Below are 10,318 nucleotides of genomic sequence, written 5' to 3'. Positions count from 1 at the left end.
TCATCTGGAGCACCGTGAAGACGGAATACCTCTTTCAAGATCAACTTGGCTGTCTGGTCTGCTGAAGGGAGATTCCCTGCAGCAATGAAGTGAGCCATTTTCGTAAGTCGATCCACTGCTACAAGAATGGAATAATGTCCACTTGATCTGGGTAGATCAACAATAAAATCCATTGGTATGGACCCCCAAGGATGAGTAGGAATCAAAGAGGCTGCAACAAAGCCACAGGGGATGCTCAAGGCGTCTTGATTCAAGCATACGTCTCACAGGAGAGGACATAGCCTTTAACATCTTGTGATAATTTGGGCCAAAAAAAGAGCGGGACAACAGTTCCTGTGTCTTGAGGATGCCTGGGTGACCATTGGGTTGGGAGTTGTGCATTAATTGGAGCACTTCTAATCTTACCTCCTTAGGGACGAACAGACGGTCAATTCAATTCCACAGATCATAACGTAGAAATAATTCAGTTTCCGGTGGAGGTTTGTTAACAAAAGAGTCATTTGAGTAAGCTCCCTTAATTTGTGAGATCTTCAGAAAACATAATGCCAAGAAAATTACCAGAGCAGATAGAGAGAATATAATCGCAAAAGGGAAAGTTTGTGTATATTGCACTCGATTATGATATGGGTTAATGGTAACAATATAAAAATGAACTTTTAATACACAAGTTAAAAAAAATTCAGAAATTAGAACATGAACTAAATAGTGAATAAATATTTAGAGTGAAGCATACTTAAAAATAAAAACTGTGTGCCTGAATCAAGAGGGATAAACCAGTAAGGTAATACATTTGCCCAACATGGTATAAACTCCTGCAGGAGATGGGCTATAAGGTAGAGTAAGAAGAGTACTCTACCTATACATAAATAAAATCCTGTGGATGCAGGATAAAGATGACAAATATAGGGCACTATACTGAGGATGGATAGATAGACATCCAGTAAATAAACACTAGCATAAAAGAACCATTGGCTAGTATGTTCTGAGGGTATGCGTGGTTATAGTGTATAGAGTAGTATTGTGGAGGCTGCTATAGGTATACAGAAAGTCCAGGATAGAGATGGAGGCAAGATAGAAAATCCATTGCACAGAGCAGCTGGAAATCAGCTGGTATACCACATGGTAATCAGGACTAGCTATAGCAATACTATCCTGGCTAGTTAAATTACCAAAATGTAGGGCAAAATGTAAATGAAACTCAGCATTATAGCACTATATTGTCTTCATATTGTGATGAGTAATAGATTGTATATTACATACTGTATCAAAGTAAACCGCCATTAGATCGTCGGTCTAAGTGTCAAATGGAGCGGTTACTACTTGGTATTAGTTCCCTAGACTCAGGCACGCTGACGCCTTAACATCGGAACGGCGACCTGACGCACGTTTCGTGTCATATGACACTTAATCTGAGCACACACACATCCTCTCTTGGTTGACAAGGAGGTGCAACCCTGATATACAACCTGTTGCCATTGCACATGTGGTAAATTTGATAGGTTGATTTACCCCATGGACACTCACCATGTTTTTATTTTTCTTCGGGCCATCAAGTGGCGAAGACTGGATTATTTTATTTACATTATTTTGGGCTTCTGTTATCTGCTTGGGAGATGCCAGCGAGTGTGGGCAGCGCCAACGTGAAATTTAATTCTGAGTCTTGCAGGAGATACAACCCTGGACATTGTTGCTGTCGGTACAGCCAGATGTGTACTATTGACGACCTTGGATTGTGCTGTCATCTTCCCATGGTGTGCTGCTATGGTAGGAGGTTAATTTAAAGGGGTTTTAGTGGTTAGAGTAGGAGGTCAATTTAAGGGGTTTTAGTGGTTAGGGTGGGGGTTCATTTAATGGGTGTTTAGGGTAGGAGATTAAGAGCTTTAGCAGATAGCGATGGGGGTTTAATGTAGGGGTTATAGGGTAAGCTTAGGATTGGGGGTTTTAGGGTAATGGCTTAAAGTAGGGTGTTTAGGCACCTACCTTTAACGTCAAAGCGGTCAGCGGTGACAAGTCCTAGTGGCGGGGTATCTCCTTGATGTGCCGGCGGTCATTTGGTTGCAGAGAAATGGCCACGACCAAATGTCCTAGATCGCTCCACAATGTACCTTCCAGCTAACACTGTATTTACCTAGTGTGGCCAGGGATCAGAAGCGCAAATACTCCCCAGATATGTGGGAAAATAGAAGGACACAAAATAGTGCAATAGCGTATGAACAACACTATAATGGAACTTTAAAATCTCTCACTCACAATTGAAAGGTCTAGGAAGGCATTGTGGTTATTAGAGTTACCAACTCTTAGTGTGTTTCCTTCCAATGTGTGTTGACGGATAATTCTCAGGAACAGAATAGGATGATAGAGAATTCGTATATGTGAACATTCCCATATGTGTGGAAAGGATCTTGTCTCCTGCTCCTGGACAGCATTTGAACTTTGTATTTAAAGGGTAGAAATAATGAGTACCATATACAGAATACAGATATATCTCCTCACAACCCTACGCGTTTCGTCTATATACAGACTCCAAAATATAAAAAAATATATAATTTTGTTATTTCTATGGAAATAAAACAAACAATAGATTTATATACTTAAATTAATCTAACATTTGATTACATATTCATATTATATCATGATATTTTGTGTTCGCTTGTTTTCTGTACCACAACCTCATACTGTAGTTATAACTGGAATCATGTTTAAGTATATCTGGGCTAAGCACTTTCAGTAGTTTTTGTGTAATCTCCTACAGCAGGGCGGCTCCACTACAGACCCCAGCAGGTCAGGTTTTAAGGGTAGCTCTACTTCAGCACTCGTGGCTCAATCAATGGCTCAGTGGAAGACTGTACCACCTGTGCTGAATCAGGGATATCCTGAAAACCTGACCTGTTGGTGGATCTTAGGAATGGAGTTGACATCCCCTGTCCAATTGTATAAACCTGCACATAAGCCTTTCTATTTTCCCATTCATATCAGTGTGTACTCATTAATTTATCATCTCCGAGACAGGACACAGACATTCTCACCTGCTTCGGTTTCCACTTCAACCATCTTACACATCACTTCATTTAAATTCAGCATTCTATTCTAATTCATTCTAATAAAAACTGTCAGTATTATTTGCATTTATAAAGACAGGGTGCATGCCATTGCTTATTACAATTAAGAGGCATGCCTTCAAGAAATTTGTTTGGCAAAGCAAAATGTCTAATAAACTGTCCTACTTATTCTGCTATATAATATGTGATGGTATTTTTACGTTCTCTCTATTCAAGTTTTCACTAAGGCAGGGGTGCGCAAAGTTTTTTACGTGCGCCCTCCCTGCCTTCGAGCACCTCCTCGGTAAGAACCCGGCATCAAATGATGTTGCAGGTCATGTGACGTCACATCACGTGACCCCGCTTCATCATTTGATGCAAGTTGTCATGGCGATGCATCACGTCACATGACCCCGCAGCGTCATTTGACTCTACGTTGCCATGGCGACGCGTCGCCGAAGAACAAGCTTGCAGCAGGTAAGTGATGTTACAGAGGAAAAGATCGTTCAGTCCGCGCTCTTGCTTCCTAAGATAGCTTAAAATAGATGATTTATCTCCTTCCTCTTGCAGCTCCTGTGGCATGAAGTGCTTCCCCCCACTTCAAAGATGGACACCGCTGGAGAACTCCATCGGCAAACCAACAAGAAAGAAAGAAAGCACAGGAGCGCACCAAGGTAAGGATAAGGTATATTTAAATAAAAACAACAACAATGTAGTAACTTACATATATGTAAAAGTTAGTTCATATACAGGTCAGATGATCTCCTCATCGCATCGGCTTCACAATGGATCAGGCAAAGGTGCAAGGTGTAGTTTCCTTATACAGCAGTCCCGCGCGCTGGCACTGATTTCGTGGCACTCACTGTAAGATCACCTCCGCGTGTATGCGGGTATAAGCATGGTGCAAGTGCGCATGCGTGGAAAAAGGCCCCATGTTCCCGTTCACAGATGCCGACTGGATTCTGGAGTCACGACCGGAACAGATACACTTGAGTGTATGCCAGCCACCAAATAATAGATAGGCTGGTTACACACCGCAACACGTTTCGTATAGCAAGTAAACTTCATCAAGCTATAAATTGGGCACCCACAAGGGGTCTTTTAAATGTCCACCATGCTTCACCATTGGTTGTCTGTTTATGGAAATAAACCAATGGTGGAACTAGATAGAGTGAATATGTTAATTCGACAGTCCCAATTGACGTCACAATTGATGTTACAGAGGCCTCACGCCTCCCTGCCTTTTAATTTAAATGCCTTGGGGGAGGGCACGGGGCCTCTGTAACCGCCGCGCTTACCACGTTTGCGCACCGGTACACTAAGGTATATAGCATAATATATATATATATTTTTTTTAAATAGCCAAAGATGATATTAAAAATAAAGAGAAAAAAAGAGAGAAAAGGAAAAATCCTCTCTCTCTCTATCAGAACTTTACAAAAGAGACAATAAAATACAGGGAAATATATACAAAATAGGAAATGAAATCCTATCCCCAGAGAGCTTACAATCTAAATGGTACAGTATGTTGGGAGACTAATAGGGACAATAGGTGAAGGAGTAGCTGGCAGTACTTGGCCACAATTGTTAGTAGGAGTGACTGAAATGTTAAGAAGAAGAAGAGTTAAGATGTAGAAGAAGTGTTAAGAAGAAGAAAAAGTGTGAAGAAGAAGTGTGTAGAAGAAGTGTGAGGAAGAAGAAGTGTCAAGAAGGAGTGTGAAGTGTGAAGAAGAAGTGTTAGCAACAGAGATAGAAAAGAAGCTAAAGGAGAGGTATGATGAGAACCTGGCTAGAGCTTGGTTAATGATACCAAGAGAGTGTAGAATAGAGTATAGAAGAGACCATGTGATTTTGGAGATGATTGACTACTTTAGTGAGCAGTCTCAGTTGAATGAGCTGTACAAAATGATATTGTAAAGGGCCCAGGATAGCACGGGAATTAAGAAAGTTAATCACACAGGAAAACATAAGATGTTCTAGCAGTTTGGAGGCAAAAGGCAGGAATGATAAAGGGTTATTTGTAAGGTACTTAGTGTAATGGGAAACCAGGACTTTCACATCAGGATCAATTAGCCAGACTGAAACAGAGAGTTTATCAAATTAATTTATTGGAAAAAGAAATATCCACAACTAGTTACAGTAAATCAACACACACACACACACACACACACACACACACACACACACACACACACACACACACACACACACACACACACACACACACACACACACACACACACACACACACACACACACACACTTACAACTGAGAAACTGGGATTACCCTATAAGACAGAGTGCACACACACACACACACACACACACACGCACACACGCACACACGCACACACGCACACACGCACGCACACTTACAACTGAGAAACTGGGATTACCCTATAAAACAGAGTGCAGAGATCTCCCTAAAGAGATTTTCCCTGTTCTTTCTTCCTGCAGGATCCACAGCAGCTTCTTCCCAGCTGCCTCTTCTAAAGAACTCTGAACTCACAGCTAAAGCTGAGCTGAGCTTATCGCTTATCTGAGCTAGCTAGGGGTGTCCCTCCCCCCAGGTGTTTGCAATATTATCCAGACCCTTATTGGTGGGTGGAAATGCAACAACAAACACCGTTAAATGCAAAGAGTTACTTGGAAAGATGACAGACCACGTTTCAACCTTCCAGCTGATCATAACATTATCCCCTGGTTCCTGAAGTGCTGGAACTAGGCTTACAATACAGATATAGATACAAACATAATACAGATGTATTTCTGACAGGTAGGGTAATGGCAGGCTTCACCTTTATTAAAAGCAGTCATATTTACCTCTACCATCACACGTAGGATCAAGAGTGTTTTTGAGACTAGGTGTGACCACCACATGCTTAAAGGCTGGGGGGAAAGAGGCAAAGAACAGTAAGGAGTTTAATCTATGGGTGGGAGTGGGGAATAACATAGGAGCAAGAGTTCTTATAAGGTTGGGCTAAAGTTGTGTGTGGAGTATCTCAGGGATCGGTACTTGGACCCCTGCTTTTTAACTTGTTTATTAATGACCTTGAGGTTGGGATCGAGAGCAAAGTCTGCATCTTTGCTGATGATACTAAATTGTGTAAGGTAATAGAATCAGAGCAGGATGTAATTTCTCTTCAGAAGGACTTGGAGAGACTGGAAACGTGGGCAGGTAAATGACAGGTGAGGTTTAATACAGATAAATGTAAGGTTATGCATTTGGGATACAAGAATAAAAAGGCGACTTACAAACTAAATGGAGATATATTGGGGGAATCCTTGATGGGGAAGGATTTAGGAGTGCTTGTAGACAGCAGGCTTAGCAATAGTGCCCAAAGTCAGGCAGTAGCTGCAAAGGCAAACAACATCTTATCTTGCATCAAACGGGCAATGGATGGAAGGGAAGTAAGCATAATTATGCCCCTTTACAAAGCATTAGTAAGACCACACCTTGAATATGGAGTAAAATTTTGGGCACCAATCCTAAGAAAAGACATTATGGAACTAGAGAGAGTGCAGAGAAGAGCCACCAAATTAATAAAGGGGATGGACATTCTAACTTATCAGGAGAGGCTAGCTAAATTAGATTTATTTACATTAGAAAAGAGGCGTCTAAGAAGGGATATGATAACTATATACAAATATATTCAGGGACAATACAAGGAGCTTTCAAAATAACTATTCATCCCATGGGCAGTACAAAGGACTCAGGCCATCCCTTAAGGTTGGAGGAAAGGAAATTTCACCAGCAACAAAGAAAAGGGTTCTTTACAGTTAGGGCAGTTAAAATGTGGAATTCATTACCCATGGAGACTGTGATGGCAGATACAATAGATTTGTTCAAAAAAAGGTTGGACATCTTTTTAGATGGGAAAGGTATACAGGGATATACCAAATAAGTATACATGGGAAGGATGTTGATCCAAGGATTAATCCGATTGCCAATTCTTGGAGTCAGGAAGGAATTAATTTTTCCCCTTAATGGGGTTTTTTATTTGCCTTCCTCTGGATCAATAAGTATAGATATAGGATAAAGTATCTGTTGTCTAAATTTAGCATAGGTTGAACTTGATGGACGGAAGTCTTTTTTCAACCTCATCTACTATGTAACTATGTAACTATGTAAGGTGTGAGGGCATGGGATCGAGAGGGCATGTGGTAGAGGGAGAAGAGAAAATCAGCTCAGAAACTTCCAACTCTGTAACAGGAGAAAAGGAGTTGAGTGGAAGGAGGTTTAAGTAGAATCATTCAAGAGGGTAAGGGACAAATTCCTTGTGAATAGCATCCACCTTGCCTTTAAAATGGTCAGTGAAGGCTTGAGGCTAAGTCAAGGAAGGAAAGTGAGAGGAAAAGGTAGGAATTTAAATAAAGAGTACAGATTGTATGGATTGGATTTGTGAGTTGATGAGTGAGAAGTGAGAAGTGGTGTTGTTTGGCATCTACTTGAACATTTTTATCTGTACTTATACACCTGAACATGCATGCAAACAGCACAATTCAATTAACCTTTACAATGTCCTTATGGCATACTTGGTATGACACGGACCCTGGTATATTAGAAGACTTTATGGCGTACCAGGTACGTCATAGACAGTAGAATAGGGATTTGTTATCACAGCTCAACCTTAATATTCAGTAGTATATACAGGATGACGGTGCATGGGGAATGACATATATGTTTATCAAATGACCAAGAGTAGTCACAAAAAAGATTCCCACTGATTTGCACGCAGCCTAAATTACAAAAGACAATATTTGAGGGAGCTAATTAGTCCCAGCATACATATGATGCAGCAACCAGGAGGGATAGTAACTCAAAAATAATAAAATTTTATTAATTACTAATAACTCTTCTAAGTGAAAAAAATATATATATACACTAATAAAATGATTTAAAACCACTGAAGTATGCCTTGGACCATTCATATAATGGACCATTCATATAATATATGCATGTGTATATCCTTGTTTCAGTGAACGCATAATGTTGTATTTAAATACCCTATAATATGTAACGGTGAAGTGTCACTGATATCAAATTTACAGTATATGACACCTACAAATATGTATGAATAAGGTAAGTATATGCTTGTTCACAAACATATGAGCAAGAACAAACCATCATAGAAACTATAATTAGTGACCATTCACAGTAAGGTAAGTGTGGTCAGATAATCTGTAATATATACACAAATACTCCCAATAAGTTAAATAGGGTATATACATACAAAGGAAGACGTCATATACATAGTAACTTCCTCAAATGCGTGTTTACCCAAGTGTATCAGTGGGTTACAGATCACACAACATTGTGTTCCCAAACTGTGACCAGTAGTAGCAAAACAGACACAAATGTAACTGTCACATACCATATGTGCATTTGCATGTAATCAGGCTGAACCTGTATCTAGATAATGATTATGTCAACCATGCAAGGGGTTAATACCCTTGTTGCATATAAAGCACTATATTATGTGCATTCTATGATGTGGTAGCTTAGTACTAGTAGAGTTACACCCTACAGATAGCAGAATTCATACAACCGTTTGACCGTTTTTCCGGCGTCTGCTTTGGGTCTAGGTCTTGCCCGGCATACTACTCTGAACCAGCTGACGTCATCAGTCAGTGCGTCCCCAAACAACCCGACGATCGTTTCGCGCGGGTAACTCTCTCTCTCTCTCTTGGAGCCTATTACTCTGTCAGGATGTATCTTGTATCTTGTTTCTATCTCTCTATCTCCACTGAGGCAGGCTCTTGAGCTGTCTCTGATTCTGTGCCTGTCACTTACCGGCCTTCCTCACCTCTCACTAAAGCTGTTGTTTGTTCCAAATTATGAGGAAGGAGAAACACTTGACATAGTACTTTGGAATAGAATAAAGTAATTTAAGAGGTTTTGTCATTTAAAGAAACAGTCCATCCTAACTAACCTTCAGAGCTGAGCCACACTATTTTCAGCTCCATGAACCCCCCCCTCCATTGCTGAGATACTTACAGGTGAGGCCTTTCTTACTGTCCATGGCACCATAGACAAACAAAGCAAAAGTCTACAGTGCTGAGGACTGTGTCGATTGCGGACCGGGAGGACTAACGGTGCAGGGGTGCATGCTTCTGAATGGGAACCATATCCTTCACCCACCTGCACCCGACACACATTCTCCCTGGTCCAGCACTGTCCAACCCCCTCATGATGTAGATGACTGAATATGGGTAACAACATCATGAGGGGGGACTACTATAGGACCATATTCGGTCATCTACATCATCAAGGGGGTTGAACAGGGCTGGAATAGGGAGAGTGCGTGCTGGCAACTGGTGTATGATTAAGGAGGACCCCCGGTTCATACTCTGTAATAAGGGGTAGGAGCAACTGCTCCTTTAAAAGAGGAAACGTATGTACTGGATAGCAGTAAAGGAGTCTATGCGGCAAGGTAACTTTGGTGCAATTCTGGCATTTAAATCATCACCATACAGATGTAGCAAGACTTACTGTCCCCAGAGCCGCGGACAAAGAAGCAGAATTCTGTGTCGCTCTGACTGTGTCTGTCACGATCGTGCTATAGGGGAGTCCATGCTTCACGTGACCATGAGCACTTTGGTCACGTGACTGCACGTGGCTGAGGTGCAGAAGACATTAAGTTTTGCTGCATACAGATGCAGCAGCCGTTATCCGAACATTTCACGATTTGTATTATTTGGCATACCCAGGTCGTGCCGCATGATTTCTTCAAACTTTCCCGCGTTAAGACGCATGTTTACTAGTGTTTTTATCGGGTGTTGTTGTCTTAAAATCTAAAAATCTAAATCATTTTAATATTAACGTTACGTGTTCATACTGTATATTGTACATGGGAAAGAAGTCCTTTCTGAGGATCTTTAGCCATACACAAATCCTCTAACTGTAGAAGATTACGGGTGTGATTGGCGGCATTCACGGCAGTGTTCACGGAAGAATAACGAGTGAATGCCGCGTGAAATACAGCAGAGTGAAATGTTCGGATAACGGCCGCTGCATCTGTAGGTATGGTTTTTTTCTTTGACAAATATTGTAAATTTATTTTACCCCAGAATTGCTCCTTTTTTTGTCTTGGTAGTTAGTGTATACCCCAAAAATGCATTACCCATTAACTGCTATGCTTTATTAATACACCATATACATTTGACACTAGTTAGAAAATATGAAAAAGTTAAAAGAAATTAATAATATTTATATTTCGAGTGTCTCGAATAATACAAATAATCCTTTGTGCCCAATAGAAAGCATTCTCCATGTCAAC

Source organism: Ascaphus truei, chromosome 3 (genome assembly GCF_040206685.1).
Source record: "Ascaphus truei isolate aAscTru1 chromosome 3, aAscTru1.hap1, whole genome shotgun sequence".
Lineage (NCBI taxonomy): Eukaryota > Metazoa > Chordata > Amphibia > Anura > Ascaphidae > Ascaphus > Ascaphus truei.
This window is presented reverse-complemented; position numbering follows the sequence as displayed.